This window comes from Lipotes vexillifer, unplaced genomic scaffold (assembly GCF_000442215.2).
Source record: "Lipotes vexillifer unplaced genomic scaffold, Lipotes_vexillifer_v1.1 scaffold100, whole genome shotgun sequence".
Lineage (NCBI taxonomy): Eukaryota > Metazoa > Chordata > Mammalia > Artiodactyla > Lipotidae > Lipotes > Lipotes vexillifer.
In genome coordinates, this window is record NW_006774075.1 from 2,285,253 (window position 1) to 2,302,159 (window position 16,907).

At 44.6% G+C, this 16,907-nt stretch overlaps 2 pseudogenes; one reads left to right on the top strand and one right to left on the bottom strand.

Annotated features, from left to right (window-relative positions):
- Positions 1-2,115: 2,115 nt before the first annotated feature.
- On the bottom strand, positions 2,116-3,199 carry LOC103076065 (elongation factor 1-alpha 1 pseudogene; annotated as a pseudogene).
- Positions 3,200-9,149: 5,950 nt separating this feature from the next.
- Positions 9,150-10,625, top strand: LOC103076333 (recombining binding protein suppressor of hairless-like; annotated as a pseudogene).
- The last annotated feature ends 6,282 nt before the right edge of the window (positions 10,626-16,907 follow it).

The window sequence follows — 16,907 nt, forward strand, 5'->3', positions numbered from 1 at the left end:
TCTCTCCAGGGGCTCCAACTATGAATCTGGGGTATTAAGCAGAGATCCTTTCTTTTAGTAGGGCTTGAACTCTTATTCTTGCATCCTGGCCACTGTGAGACTGCCAAAACCCTGATTTTAGTTTCTGAGCCTTTTTATTTGTCTTCCTAGCCTCCTGCCCAGACAGCTTCAGAAGGTAGTGGATGCTTTCTGGGAAAACTGGTAGTGTTGGAACTCAGTATTCTTCTCCTTCCTCACTGGGGTCCTGGCCCCTAAGCTTCTCATTTTATCTCTCTAGCCCCACAGATGGCCAAAAGATTTGCTGCTTTCTTTACCTCTTAACAGAAGTCCTCTGACTGGTGTCACTGGGATTCTTTGTCACCTGCCCTATAACTAGAATTGGTAAATACACTGAGGGAAAAAAAGACTGTAGAATGTCAACTCATCATTCTTCAGCTGCTTTTTTTCCCCAGATGTTTTACCCATTAAGTCCTAGTGCCTCAATATCTTTCCAAAGCCTCAAGTAGATTTTTTTTTTTCGGTATTTTATTGGCTTTTATAGTTCTTCTTTATGGGAAGGTTGGTCTGCAACAATCTACTCCGTTATATTCAGAAATGAAAGCCATGTCTGTTATCCTATGTTTACTTTCCTTGATCCTCTGCTATTCTCCTTAGTTCCTCCCCTCATAAGACTTTTTAAATAAACGGTTTTCTTTGTATTTTGAGATTAAATCTTACTGCATTTGATTCCAGGTGAATTGGGACTAGGTTACAACTTCAGCCCAAGATTACTTGCCTTGACTCTCCCTCTGGATTAGTTATACATTAGCCAAATATTCTCTGACCTCAGGCAAAATAAGTCCCCATTTCCTTGTGTGTAAAATGGGAACACTAGTCTTTTCCTCATCAGGTTGTTTAAAGCTTAGTAAGATGATGTGTATCAAGATCTTAACTTGCTTCCTCTTCAACTGTGTTGTTGCTCTTCTTTGCACCTTGGTTTTTGGTGTATTTTGTGATTTTTGATATTTGATGGAATTTTCTCGGAACTCTGTGAAGTCTGGGTTCTCTCTGAAAAAACTGACTTTTGCTTTGCAAGACAACTCTTTTTTTTTTTTATGCTACATAAGTAGTATAAATTGTTCTGTAAAAACATGGATAATCTTTGGTTTATCCATGTCAAGCTTGTGGCAGATAAGTGTATTACTTCTCTTGCTTAGCAGAAAAGATATATATATATATAGGGAGAGAGAGAGATAGATTATCTTTTTACTGAGATGCTGGGAAACTGAGCTTTGTGCAGTGGTCACCAACCTGAACTTCACCTTGCCAAGTCCCTACATCATGCCTCCTCTCCCTCATGACACCAGTTAAAACTCTTATTCTGGGTCACAGAGGAGCAGGAGATGCCTCTGGTTCCAGCTCTTGCTGACTTATTTGGAATCTGGCTCCCATCTCATCTTTGGCTTTTGGGTATCTCCCTTACTTTCTTTCCATCTCAGTCATGCATTTTAAAATATATTAAAAAAATTTTTATCTAGCATTTTTAAGTGTTTTCTTTTAATAGCAAGAGATACATCAGGATATCCAGTGTGCAACAACACAACTCATTCATTACTTTTTTTTTTTTTTCTCATTAAACTTTTTTAATGGGTCTCAAATTCTGTGACAGATTTTTGTTCAAGTTGTTTCCGTTAACAAGTACTGATTTTGGGCTTCCCTGGTGGTGCAGTGGTTGGGAGTCCGCCTGCCGATGCAGGGGACGCGGGTTCGTGCCCCGCCCCGGGAAGATCCCACATGCCACGGAGCGGCTGGGCCCGTGAGCCATGGCCGCTGAGTCTACGCGTCTGGAGCCTGTGCTCCGCAACGGGAGAGGCCACAGCAGTGAGAGGCCCGCGTACCGCAAAAAAAAAAAAAAAAAAAAAAAAAAAGTACTGATTTTAAAAACTAATAAAACGGCCTCACACAAAACAAACGGTCCACAAAACATTCTCCTTTCCTTCTGAAGGTTTTACCATGCATTGTTATCGTTTACCAGTCTTTTGCTATTAAACTTAAATGGCCAATTGAGACAAACAGTTCTGAGACCCTTTTTCCACCACTGATTAAGACTGGGGTGGCAGGTATTGGGGCTAACATTCATTTAGCCTTCTGAGCTTTCTGGGCAGACTTGGTGACCTTGCCAGCTCCAGCTGCCTTCTTGTCCACTGCTGTGATGACACCCACAGCAACCATCTGTCTCATGTCACAAACAGCAAAACGGCCCAGAGGAGGATAGTCAGAGAAGCTCTCCACACACATGGGTTTGCCAGGAACCATATCAATGATGGCAGCATCACCAGATTTCAAGAATTTGGGGCCATCTTCCAGCTTCTTCCCAGAATGACGATCAGTCTTCTTCAGCTCAGCAAACTTGCAAGCAATGCGAACTGTGTGACAATCCAGCACAGGTGCATAGCCAGCACTGCTTTGGCCTGGATGGTTCAAGATAATCACCTGAGCTGTGAAGCCAGCTGCTTCCATCGGTGGGTCATTTTTGCTGTCACCAGCCGCGTTGCCACGACGAACATCTTTGACAGACACGTTCTTGACATGGAAGCCCACATTGTCCCCAAGAAGGGCTTCACTCAAAGCTTCATGGTGCATTTCAACAGACTTCACTTCCGTTGTCACGTTGACTGGAGCAAAGGTGACTACCATGCCAGGTTTGAGAATACCAGTCTCCACTCAACCCACAGGGACAGTGCCAGTGCCACCAATTTTGTAGACATCTGGAGGGGCAAACGCAAGGGCTTGTCAGTTGGGCGAGGTGGTGGCAGGATGCAATCCAGAGCTTCAAGCAGTGTGCTTCCACTGGCATTGCCATCCTTACGGGTGACTCTCCATCCCTTGAACCACGGCATGTTAGCACTTGGCTCCAGCATGTTTTCACCATTCCAGCCAGAAACTGGCACAAATGCTACTGTGTCAGGGTTGTAGCCAATTTTCTTAATGTAGATGCTGACTTCCTTAACAGTTTCCTCATATCTCTTCTGGCTGTAGGGTGGTTCAGTGGAATCCATTTTGTTAACTGCAACAATTAGTTGTTTCACACCCAGAGTGTAGGCCAGAGGGCATGCTCCCGGGTCTGCCCATTCTTGGAAATACCTGCTTCAAGTTCACCAACACCAGCAGCAACAATCAGGACAGCACAATCAGCCTGGGATGTGCCTGTAATCATGGTTTTTAGTTTTTTTGCGGTACACGGGCCTCTCACCATTGTGGCCTCTCCCATTGTGGAGCACCGGCTCCAGACACGCAGGCTCAGTGGTCATGGCCCACGGGCCCAGCTGCTCCGCGGCATGTGGGATCCTCCCGGACCGGGGCACGAACCCGCGTCCCCTGCATCGGCAGGCGGTCTCTCAACCACTGCGCCACCAGGGAAGCCCAGGCCAGTGTTTTTACTGCAAGTTCATGTCAGGTCCTGGTGATAGAGGTGCGTGCACTCCCACTTTGGACCCACCACTGGAGGTGGAAAGTGCAGCGACTTATCTGACTTGGCCACAGGGAGCCGGGCAGTCCACGGAGGCCCAGCAGCAGGTCCCTAACCAGGTTGAGGGTAGGAGAGCACTCCCTTCCAGCTCTCTCCCTTGGTGCAAGAAGTGCTATAGGCAACATCACTGTGTATATAATGGGCAACAACCCTGAGCCTGCTGTTGGGCTGCCTGGGATCAAATACTACCTTGGCCTCAATCGTTGTGTCAACTTGCAGAAATTGCTGAAAACTCACTGACCCTCATTTGTAAAATGGGGATAATATTAATGCCTGCCTAGTAGGGCTATCGTAAAAACAATATATTTCTAACACTTGGAACAGTACCTAGCACTATAAAATACTTGGCGTTATAAAATATTAGCTGTTATTAGACACATCATCCTTCTTGATCACCATTCTAGTTAAGTTTATTAATACATCATGGACTTAAGGGATAAAAAGAGAACACTCATTCATCTTATCTAATTATTACATGTCCTTCTAGTAACAAATGATTCCAATTAGGTTTGATTAAATAAGTATACCAAAGAAGTAATTTTTGCTAAATTTTAATAATTATATATATCCTCCTCAATGTAATTCTGTTTCATTGGGGGTAAAATTTAAAATATTAAAAGAGTCAAAATGACCTCAAAAGTAAGCATTTTGTCTTATGAGACACATGAAAGCATTTGCAATTTTGTCAGCCCTTGTCTAATTATTTCCATTCTGAAGACAAAGTGTACATTCAAGAGGCTTCTTGTTAAATGTGTGGCTAATCCTCAAATCAGTATTTTCGGCCTGGGCTTTTCTTCTGGAATTCAAGAACATTGCTTCCTATTAAAAAAATATTAGCTGTTATTATTTTCCTAAAAACAAGACCTTTTGAGTAGAATTTTTCTAATACTTTATAATGAGATGGTGGCACCTCTGCAAGAGATGCTGCTTTTCCATTTGCAGTGGTAATACAGTGTTTATTTCGAAAATTCATTAATTAAGTTTTAAGAAAAGAAGATTTAAAGAAAAATATGAAATTAGACAAAAGTACTGAAAGAAATGATAAAAGTTGTGAAGATGGTATACGATGATTGGTCTTTGGAAGACTCATTTCCAGTAGCTTTTTATTTATTTATTTATTTGTTTGTTTGTTTATTTATTTATTTATTTATTTATGGCTGCGTTGGGTCTTCGTTGCTATGCGCGGGCTTTCTCTAGTTGCGGCGAGCAGGGGCTACTCTTCGTTGCAATGCGAGGGCTTCTCACTGCGGTGGCTTCTCCTGCTGCGGAGCATGGGCTCTAGGCTGGAGGGCTTCAGTAGTTGTGGCTCGCCGGCTCTAGAGCACAGGCTCAGTAGTTGTGGCGCACGGGCTTAGTTGCTCCATGGCATGTGGGACCTTCCCAGACTCGGGCTCGTACCCGTGTCCCCTGCATTGGCAGGCGGATTCTTAACCACTGTGCCACCAGGGAAGTCCTTCCAGTAGCTTTTGAACTCATGGTGGTACCCTAAGACTTTAACGAGCCTGACAACTATCCCTCCTGCCCCAGAAGCTCCCATGGAAATAGCTTAATTTTTTATCTGAATTCATCAACATGTCCTCCAAAGGGTTTTTGTTTTTTTTTTTGATTGAATACCTTCTTCGGTTAAAAATGAAACAAAAACTTGAGCATGCAACCCCCATATAAGTTTGTTTAAAATTTGTAAATTGTATTTATATATGAGACAGAATCGTGTAGTAGTTATAAATGTAAACTCTGTAGCCAGACTGTGGTGTTCAAATCCCAACTCTGCCACTTCTCAGCTGTGTGACATTGGAGGGATCAGCTGACCTGTCTGTGCTTATAAAGTACAAATAATAATATCTATATATATAAGCTCTTAAAACATTGCCTGGCATGGAAGAACTCAGTTGCATTATCTAGTATTATGACAACTGTGCAATAGAAATCTTAAGATCAAGATAAAAATAAATAGAAATACAGGGTCCAATATGTCCCTTAACAGTCATGTGAACCATGGGGTGCGTTCACCCCCTGTTTGGAGACTGCTGGCTTCAGCAATGGTAAGAACATACCATGTCCCTAAGTATTCTGAACCTTGAGGTACCTTGTAAAGCTTGGAGGACTGTGGGTGGATTTCCCCACACCTGGATTATGGGCACTCTCATTTCTATGCAAACCTCCTGGTTTTGCTCTTGTAAACAGTAATCAGGTCAGGCTGACTGGGGCCAGGGAGTCCTTGGCTTCTTGGCTAGACCTGCCCAATCACTATTCCGGATGGAGCAGTGCCTGGGCTTTGCTTCTTGCTTTGCATGTGCTACCCTAGGCTTAGGCAACACCCACCCAAAGCCAGGAAGACAGTGGCCTGTAGGGACAGCTGCATGTCAGTCTGTGCTATGAAACCAGCCATCATTTCAATCAAATGTGATAACAGCTGATTAAAGCATTTCTACCTAAAGACTGATTTGTAGCACGTTCACACGGACTGAGTCCCCTGCTGCAGGCAGCTGTTCTTCTTGACACGGGGCCAACAGCAGGACTTGGGAGGGTCCCCTCAGATGCTCCAGCAGCCAGGAAGCTGATGGCCCTTGAAATGCTGAGAGAGGCTGGCTTCATTCACCAGGACTGGTTGAAGGATTGGCACCTTTGAATCTGTCCAGGGAAAGGGCTGGTGGGCTCTGTGTGAACAACTGGGAATAGTAAACCCAGTGGGAACTGGGTCTAGTTACCAATAGCAGATCTCAGTGGATCTACAGAAATTGCCCCCAACTTCCAGCTGCTTTAGGTCAGATAATTTTCGAGGTGAAAAGGCCCTACAGACAGACCATCTAGTGGATCCCAAACCTGGCTGCTTACAGTGTCAATGCGGACCTCCCCAGTCAGACCTCCCTCTCGCCCAACCCAGAGGTAGCTTTACCCTAAATTTGCTGATTATAAAAACCATCTGTGAAGTTTGGGGCCCGGTAGGTCTGGGGTGATGTTCAGGAATCTGTATTTTTAAAAAGTGCCTCCAATGATGAGCTGGAATGGGTGGATGCTGGTCACCACTTGCTTGAGTGGCTTGAGCACTGGAGTTAGAGCTGAAAGACCAGAGGGCCAACCCTGGTGGTGCCACCTCCCAACTGTGTGACATTGGGTGAGGGATGTATACTCTGTGAGCATCATTTTCTTCGCCTGCAAAAAGGGCATAAGGACAAAAACCTCCATTGTTCTCACAATAAACTTCCTTGATCTTGTGCCTATGAACCCGTAAAACGCTACATAGACATAGGACTTAAAGACTCATGCCAATGGCTCATCGAGCCTAGGGCTGGTCACCTCCAGCAACAGGGAGCTCATTACTTCTAGAGACAGCTCCTTTTTCTTTGGGAAGCTCCTGGAGACAAAAGGTCCTTCCTTACTTTGAGCAGAAATCTGTTCTTTAGTATTTATCTAAGGAAAATGAAAACACGAACTCGAAAAGATACAGGCATCCCGACGTTCATTGCAGTGTGATTTACAGTAGCCAGAAGCAACCTGAATGCCCAGTGATGGATGAATGGATAAAGAAAACGTGGTATATATAATGTGGAATAGTTTTCTGCCATAAAGAAAAAAGGAAATCATCCCATTTGAAACAACATGGCTGGAACTTGAGGGCATTATGCTAAGTAAAATAAGCCAGGCAGAGAAAGACAAATACTGTATGATCTTACTTATATGTGGAATCTAAGAAACAGAAAACCAAAACAAACAAGCAAGCAAACAAAAAAACAAGCTCATAGATACAGAGACTAGATTGGTGGTTCCAGAGGTGTGGGGTGGGAAGTAGGTGAAATGGGTGAAGGGGCTCAAAGGGTACAAACTTCCAGTTATAAAATAAATGTCAGAGGGATGCAATCTACAGCATGGTGGCTATAGTTAATAACACTGTATTGCATATTTGAAAGTTGCTAAGAGAGCAGATCTTAAAAGTTCTCATACCCCCCCCAAAAAAAGTTTTTTGTAACTGTGTGTGGTGATGGATGTTAACTAAACTTACTGTGGTGATAATTTGCAGTACATACAAATATTGAATCATTAAGTCATACACCTGAAACTAATATAATTTTTTTAATTAATTAATTAATTTATTTTTGGCTGCATTGGGTCTTTGTTGCTGCTCGCGGGCTTCCTCTAGTTGTGGTGAGTGGGGGCTTCTCTTGTTGCGGAGCATGGGCTCTAGGCACGCGGGCTTCAGTAGTTGTGGCGTGTGGGCTCAGTAGTTGTGGCTTGCAGGCTCTAGAGCGCAGGCTCAGGAGTTGTGGCGCACGGGCTCAGTTGCTCTGTGGCATGTGGGATCTTCCTGCACCAAGGTTTGAACCCGTGTTCCCTGCATTGGCAGGAGGATTCTTAACAACTGCACCACCAGGGAAGCCCTTACTATAATGTGAATGTCAGTTATATCTCAACTAAAAAGAAAGAAATTTATCCCCTGTCACCAGTAATCCTCCATCTTATCACTCAGTTTTTATGTTATTCACAGTACTTATGAGTAACTAAATTTGTCTTGTTTATTTACTTGTTTACTTCCTTGTTATCCATCTCCTGTTAGGATGCAGTCTCCATCAGGGTAGGGACTGTGTTCACCACTTGTGTCCCTGGTACCCAGAACAGTGCTTGATACACAAGAGAAGATCCATAAACTCTGGCTGGATCAGGAAAACAAAACAAAACAAAAAGTCCCAGAAGTCTGTTCCCCGCAATTTTCTCCTGTTGGATTTAATTCCTCTTTTTGGGAGGTCACAGATTAAATTTAATCCCTAACCTGCAGATTAGCCCGCTGAATAATTTAAGATAATCGTATCCTTTTCCACCCACTCCATACCTCACAACTCGAGGCTTCTCAACACACTGTCTACTGAGAAAGTCCCTTTATGAATAAGCAAGATCCCCCAAATCACTATAGACATGGCTACATTCCAGCAAAGCTGGAGAGATGGATTCCAGGGTAGGTAATTCAGGAAGAGCCATTTGCTTCTAGTTAATTAAATCACTTATTTACATTAATCACCAGCACTACGGGAGCTACTTACTAAAATATTTACTGAGTCAAGGCATAACATTTATGGAGCCCTTTTTATGTGCAAGGCACTGTGCTAAGTGATTTGCTGGCCCTTAATCCTTTACAATAAACCCTGAGAGAAAATGCTAGTGTCATTCGCATTTTATAGATGAAGAAACCGAGGATCAGAGAGGTTAAGAGAGTGCCCAAGTTCATGCAGCCAGCAAGGGGCACATTTGGGCTCAGCTTTGGCTGACTGAAAAGTCCACATGGGTGGAAGATGGCACCTGCTGTGACAGGTCACTGAAATTATGAAACTCTCATTGAAATGGAAGCATTATAGTTCTTCAGAACCATTATGATCTCAAGAGGAAAGGAGAATGATGCAGATACACTGGCTGAGGTGTTTTGAGGTGCATCGAAGCGAGGCTTACCTTAGCATGTTCTTGAAGTACCATGGCGTGGATTAAAAGAAAATTTGGTGAGTGGCTTCCACCTAAATGATTTATTAGGGAGGCTATGCGAAATTATTTAAAAGAGCGAGGGGATCAAACAGTACTTATTCTTCATGCAAAAGTTGCACAGAAGTCATATGGAAATGAAAAAAGGTTTTCTTGCCCTCCTCCTTGTGTGTATCTTATGGGCAGCGGATGGAAGGAAAAAAAGAAGAAATGCAACGTGATGGTTGTTCTGAACAAGAGTCTCAACCCTGTGCATTTAGTAGAATAGGAAATAGTGGCCAAGAAATGCAGCAGCTAAACTGGGAAGGAAAGAACTATTGCACGGCCAAAACATCGTATATATATGACTTAGACAAGAGAAAGCACTTCATGCTGTCTGTAAAGATGTTCTATGGCAATAGTGATGACATTGGTGTGTTCCTCAGCAAGCGGATAAAAGTCACCTCCAAACCTTCCAAAAAGAAGCAGTCATTGAAAAATGCTGACTTATGCATTGCCTCAGGAACAAAGGTGGCTCTGTTTAATCGACTTCGATCCCAGACAGTTAGTACCAGATGCTTGCATGTGGAAGGAGGTAATTTCCATGCCAGTTCTCAGCAGTGGGCAGCGTTTTACATTCATCTCTTGGATGACGATGAATCAGAAGAAGAATTCACAGTCCGCGATGGATAAACAGTCACACCTGTGTGTTCAGTTACTGGCATGGCGCTCCCAAGACTGGTAATTAGGAAAGTTGATAAGCAAACCCCATTACTGGATGCAGATGATCCTGTGTCACAGCTCCATAAATGTGCATTTTACCTTAAGGATACAGAAAGAATGTACTTGTGCCTTTCTTTTTTTTTCTTTTTTTTGCGGTACGCGGGCCTCTCACTGTTGTGGCCTCTCCCCTTGCGGAGCACAGACTCCGGACGCGCAGGCTCAGCGGACATGGCTCGCGGGCCCAGCCACTCCGTGGCATGTGGGATCTTCCCAGACCCGGGCACGAACCCGTGTCCCCTGCATCGGCAGGCGGACTCCCAACCACTGCACCACCAGGGAAGCCCGTGCCTTTCTCAAGAAAGAATAATTCGGTTTCAGGCCACGCCATGCCCAAAAGAACCAAATAAAAAATGATAAATGATGGCGCTTCCTGGACAATCATTAGTACGGATAAGGCAGAGTATACATTTTACGAGGGGATGGGCCCTGTCCTTGCCCCAGTCACACCGGTGCCTGTTGTAGAAAGTCTTCAGTTGAATGGCAGTGAGGATGTAGCAATCTTGAACTTACAGGACAGCATTTCACTCCAAATTTATGAGTGTGGTTTGGGGATGTAGAAGCTGAAACTATGTACAGATGTGGAGAGAGTATGCTCTGTGTTGCCCCAGACATTTCTGCATTCCAAGAAGGTTGGAGATGGGTCCGGCAGCCAGTCCAGGTTCCAGTAACTTTGGTCCCTAACGATGGAATCATTTATTCCACCAGCCTTACCTTTACCTACACCCCAGAACCGGGGCCACGGCCACATTGCAGTGCGGCGGGAGCAATCCTTCGAGCCAACTCTAGCCAAGTGCCCCCTAATGAGTCAAACACAAACAGCGAGGGGAGTTACACAAATGTCAGCACAAATTCAACCAATGTCACGTCATCTACAGCAACAGTTGTGTCCTAACTACCGTCTTTTTGCTAGGACTTACACTGACCTGAGTGTGGCAAAATGTTGACCAAAAAAGAAAGAAAAAAATGAACAATCTTTTGTGGTTTCTCGGGAAAACTTTTCATACCCGGTGATACTAGTCAAAAACCCCATTACTTGCAAGTGCTGATTTGAAGTGCAGAAGCCACAGTAAAACAAACAAAAAAACCCATCAAAATGTACAAACTTTTGGAAAAAAAAAAAAAAGTCCACATGCCCGTGATCATGGCCTTGGCTCCTGAGCTGGTGGTTTACATAATGGAGGGAAAAAGAAGAAGCAGAGCTTGTTCTCGTGTTTATTGGCTTATGTCTCTTCGCCTTTGGAATTTTTCCTATTCAGGCAAGAGCTAGATGTTCTGGAGACACAGAGGACACCCAAAGTTTACCGAACCCTCATCAGACTCATCGGAAGATCTTTGAACTTCCTTCAGGGAAAATGTTGCATCTTCTCTGTTTATATCCTGCTCCAGCCTTCCCTTAAAAGGTTGAGTTTCACAACTCTTGAGCTACTTGTAGGCTTGGAGTGAGACCGGTGTAGAATCCCTTCCTGTCCTCTCCTTGTTCTTCTCAACAGACTGGGGTCAACTCCCACTCATTTCCCTGCCGAGTGGCTCCCGGGTGGGCCTTGTTGAGAAAGAGCCACCCTGGCTTTGGAGCAGCAGTTTCTGTCGCCAGGGCCAGCGTGCTGCCCCGTGGAGGCTGCAGGGCTGGGTGTCCTGGTGTGGCTTCTCAGACAGATTCTTCACTCCAGGCCAGCCCGCCCCGGGAAAAGCTTTCCTGAATTGAGGCGGAAGGCACATAAGGTTGTCGCCTATGAAAATCATGCCAACCCAACACACGTACACCCAGCTACCTGCCTCTGTGTGTCGGAGAGGGTTCATCTTTTAGCTGAAGTTGTAAAGGGCAGGTTCTTTTTAACTGAATGTAAGATGAGGAAGTGCTTTGTAGCTTGGAACTTAAGGTTGTGCACAGGGAAATCAGTAGTAAGGATTGCTCACCAATCAGGATGAGGATGTTAGACTGAGGACTTTTTCTTTCAGGGTGCAGTCCTTGTTGGAAAATTTATGTCAACTCCACTCAGCATACTCTTCCTGGACCAGACAACGAACCAAACCAGGAACCCTGTTTGGTGCTAACTCACAGCAGCCACCAACTCCCCTGAGCTTCTCGTTGCCTGTCTATAAAGCTGGCTACTGGGTGGGAGGTATTTCCCACTACCATGGTGGTGGTGAGGGGGTAACCAATGGAAGAGTTTGGGATAAAGGATAAAGGATTTTATCCTGACAAGGATAAAATGTGGTTATTGTTGGCTAAAGCAAACTCATTTCTTTGGTCCAAACTGGTGGGACGCTTTCAAGATGACCACTTCCTTTAGGTTTTTATACTTAGGAGTGACACTTAGAAGTCTGGACTGATTAGCATATCTTTGGCATCCCTTGTTGCTTACCTGAAAAAACACCCCAGGAGCAAAGATATAAGGCCAAGTCTACTTTGCACACAAAGAAACAAAGCAAAAAAAAATCAAAACCAACAGGAACCTGTTCCTGAGCCAGATGCACACTGAATATTACTGTTATTTTTTATGGTAAAAAATAGAGCCAAACTGTTTCCTCCCATCACACCGACACAAAGAAGCTTAAAGAAGCTCAGGTAGATATTCTAAAATGATTCTAAAATGATATGCTAAAACCTAGGATTCCAAAAGAGTCTCTGAACTGGAGCTAAACCAAAGTGATATTTCATTCTGAATTGACTGATACTAGGAAGCTGGCCATTCTATTTACAAAAGCCGGTTTCATTTGTTTGTTTTCAATTTGAGGGAAAATTTCCACACAGGGAAATGTACCAATCTGAAGTGCACAATTTGGTAGGTTTTGGCAAATGTGTTATAAAACGATGTGTATCTTATACACCAATCAAAGTAGCTTCAAACCTACAGAAAGTTTCCTCATGTCCTTCTGGTCAGTCCCCATCCTAGAGATTACTAACCACTGTTCTCTCTTCTAACACCGTAGATTAATTTTGTCTGTTCTTGGCCTTTCTTATGAGCAGAATCATATAGTACATGCTCAGCCTAATGTATTTGACATCCAATCATGTTGTTGTGCATTATCAGCAGTTATTCTTTTTCATTGCTGAATAGTATTCTCTTATGTGAATGTACTACAGTTTGCTTATCCATTCTCCTCACAGACTTTACTTCTATAAGTCATGTAGAGGCCGTAATAAATAAGTAACCCATTTATTCATTGGGCAAGTGTTTTCCAGATATTTCTCTATGCCAGGCACTGTTGGAGATGCTGGGAGGCTTTAATGAACAAAATGAAGCTCCTGCCCTCATAGGACTTTTATTCTAGTGGGGAGACAAACAATGTATAAGCAAAGAAATGAATAAGATAGTAGTGAGGAATGCTATGTGATGGCAGTAGTGATGGCATGAAAGTGGCATATAAGGATACTGGGCCTTCTTTAGATTGTGTGGCTGGGAAAGGCCCCTCTGAGGTGACTTGGCTGACATTGGGGTGATACAAAGCTCGTCAGGTGAAGACTCAGAAAGTTTTGGGGCCAAGGGAACAACAGGTGGAAAGGTCATAAGGTGGGACTGAAAGGGACACATCGGTGTTGAAGAAACAGGAATGAGCCAGTGTGACTGGAGTGAAGTGAGCGAGGGTGGATGGAGGTGGTGAGAGGTGGAGGAGGTTAGAAGCAGGAGTTGTGGAAAAGGAGTCTGGCTTTTGTTCTAGGAGTGATGGAAGGCCATTGGAAGGTTGAAACAGGAAGTCACACTGTCTCATTTACATTAAAAAAAAAGCCGTTCTGGGCTTCCCTGGTGGCGCAGTGGTTGAGAGTCCGCCTGCCGATGCAGGAGACATGGGTTCGTGCCCCGGTCTGGGAAGATCCCACACATGCCGTGGAGCGGCTGGGCCCGTGAGCCATGGCTGCTGAGCCTGTGCGTCCGGAGCCTGTGCTCCGCAACAGGAGAGGCCACAACAGTGAGAGGCCTGCGTACCGCAAAAAAAAAAAAAAAAAAGCTGTTATGTCCATGGGAGAGTGGGGGAGGATCAGTGAGATCAGTTAGGAGGCTTTTGGAGGGAGTGTGTGAGATGATGGTGGTTAGGGTGGTGTTATCAGAGATGGGTAGAGGGGCACTGATGAATCAGGTGGGGAAAAGGGATGGGGCTGTGACAGAAAGAGAGGAACCAAAGATGACTCTTAGGTCTTGGTCTGGGCAGCACCATCTTCTGAGATGGGTAAGATGATGCAGCTGGTGGTGATGGGGCTGTTGAGAGAGAAAGGATCCTTTGCTGTGTTTTGGCTGTGGTGGTTTAGGATGCCTGTTAGACCTCTTCAACTGGAGATGTCTGGTGGACAGTTGGATATACATAATCTGGTGCTTAGTTGAGAGACAAAGCCTGGAGACAAAAATATGAAAGCCCTCAACATATGATTTGCTGCACACGGGCTTTCTCTTGTTGCGGCGAGCGGGGGCTACTCTTCCTTGCGGTGCGCGGGCTTCTCATTGCGGTGGCTTCTCTTGTCATGGAGCACGGGCTTTAGGCACGTGGGCTTTAGTAGTTGTGGCACGTGAGCTCAGTAGTTGTGGCATGCAGGCTCTAGAGTGCAGGCTCAGTAGCTGTGGCGCACGGGCTTCATTGCTCTGCGGCATGTGGGGTCTTCCCAGACCAGGGCTCAAACCCGTGTCCCCTGTATTGGCAGGCGTATTCTTTAACCACTGTGTGACCAGGGAAGTCCCATATGATGTATATTTAGGGCTAGGGGACTAGATGAGATCGCCTAGAGAGAACAAAGTGTTAACGACTGGGTGGGTCCTAGAGAAGAACCAGAGGAGGAAACTGAGCAAATGATACATGTGGTCCTGTCATTATTATCGTCTCTATGGCACTTTAAAATTCTCTAGGGACTTGGACATGCATTTAGTGATTTGGGCTTCATGACAATCCTGCGAAAAACTCAATAGAACCTTTGTTGCAAATTGGCCTAAGCCAATTTGGTCATTCACGGATATTAGGCTCTTTTTGGTTTATCTTGGAACCTTTAGGGGTTAGAGGTAAGTGAGGGTTAGATACTGAGAGGGAGTAAGGAAGTAAGTATCAGAACAAAAGTTACTACAAGGATAGATATTTATTTGCCTATAGGCTCAGAGGAGGCCTACAGAATAGTCTTAGAGCAGTTCTGCAAGCTCTGTGAAGCCCTAGCCCTCCGTCCCTTTTGGTGCTCACAAAACACCTCCATAAGAGTTCTCTTGAACAGACCACAACACTATGTGCCAGGGGTGGGCACAGGATGTTTTAGGGATCAAGCTTCTGGTGCCATCCTTGAGGGTTAAGGCTGAAGGATCAAGTAAGCACAGGAAGCGTTTCAAATATTTTATCTTGAATATTACTTTATATATTGAATATCACTAATGTTATCAATAGAGCCCATTTGGTATATCCTTTCTTTATGCTGATTAACAAATCACTAAGTACCCCCAATAGAAACTCTTGTCTGACATTCATTATATGGATCAGCAGAGCCAAATAATGTGTTGTCATGAGCAGACAGGAAATTAGAGGAAGTGCTAACGGTCCTGTTCTCTGGGCTGGGGTATTTGCAGTGTAGTGATAGCTTACCAGGCCTGGAGTGTACCTACCTAATCAAGGTGACTGATTGCCCCTCCCTCATTCACATCACACTGGCTTTGCTTAAGTATTTCAGAGTAAATTATTATACTATAATAAGATTTGTACGATTAAAAATCAATCTCAGATAATAGAGTCAAACTTGGAATAGTAATAATAATAAAACAGATACTAATCACTGAACCCTTATTCTGCACAAGGTGCTGAGCTAAGTTCTTTGCATAAGTGGTTCATTTAATTCTCACAACAACCCCATGAGTTAGCTGCTATCGCCTTCATTTTACATAAGAGAAAACGGAGACTCAGAGAGTGACTTGCCCAAGGAACCTGGCTGGTGTGTGGCAGAAAATGACTTTGAACTTGGCTCTGTCTGATTTTACAGCGTGTGTTGTGACCACAGCGCTATGAGGTTTGGGTCCAAGACCAGGATTTGACACTTGCCTTAGGAAAAGTTGCCCATCTTGCTATGCTTCAGTTTCCTAATCTGTAAATTGGGAGAGAGAGAAATAATGAACTGGCTGATGCATGTGAAGGAGTTTCATAAACTGTAAATGCTTTGTGTAAAGTCTCATTGTTTGCACAACCGGGATCCTCTTCTGGGTACATCACTTAAGTGTCCACAGTCTTCCTTGATGACAGGGGCATGGCTGGGCGTGTTTTGTGCAGTGTCCAGCATAACCCCTTGGCCCAATCTTCCCTTGGCTGTTCTGCAGCCTGGGCTCGGGGCCCAGCATCCCAGAGCCCATGGCATTTTCTTGAAAGTCATTGTGTGAACGACAGTTCCTCCCTGTTTCTTAGAAACAACCCCAGGCCGTCCTCCTTGAGTGGGTAAGGTTGCATCCTGGTGATGGATGTGCCAACTGCAGTCTTCCTCTGGCAGGTGCTGGACATCTTCGGGGGCACATGGATGTGTTATGAGAGGGCTTGTAGTGTGGGGGAAGACGGTTCAAATGCGACCCCTGGCACACTGTTCACTCAACACATGTGAATTTGGCATCTACCACTAGGTGGGGAGGACATGATGGTGAATAAACTAACATGGCTCCGTCCATGGAGCTAATGGCCTATCAGGGGAGAAAGACAACTAAACACTTAGAATAAATAAAGTGAGCCAAGAATGCATACAAAGTACATGGACAGCCAACTTAGCACAGTTTTGGGGAAGTCAGAGAAGGCTTCCTGGAGGAAGGGATATTTAATTTGAAGGAGTTTACCTGGTAAGGAGAGTGAGGTGATGGGAGAGACTTCTTTTTAGGGGCTTTTGGATGTGATTTAGGCTTCATAGCTTAGATGCACCTGAGTGAGAATTGGAAGGCATCTGCATGGTGCCATGCATAGAATAGCATTGCTGGTTTTTCTGCAGTGTGTTCCAGTGTCCAGGCACCAAATTATTGAGAGTCAAGAGGCAGGGTATGGGCCATCTGTTTTTCGCTAAGTTGGATCTCTCAGGTGTGGTGTGGCTCTAAATCTAACACTTAATGCTTGAAGAGGTATGTTCCTGGAGCCAGCAGCTTCAGGATGCCTTCTTTAGTCCTGCTTTCCTGATGTTGGCAGATGTGGCAGCTCCCTGGCAGCCTGGTTCTGCAGTGTCATCCTGGCAGCATTCCAGGGTGTC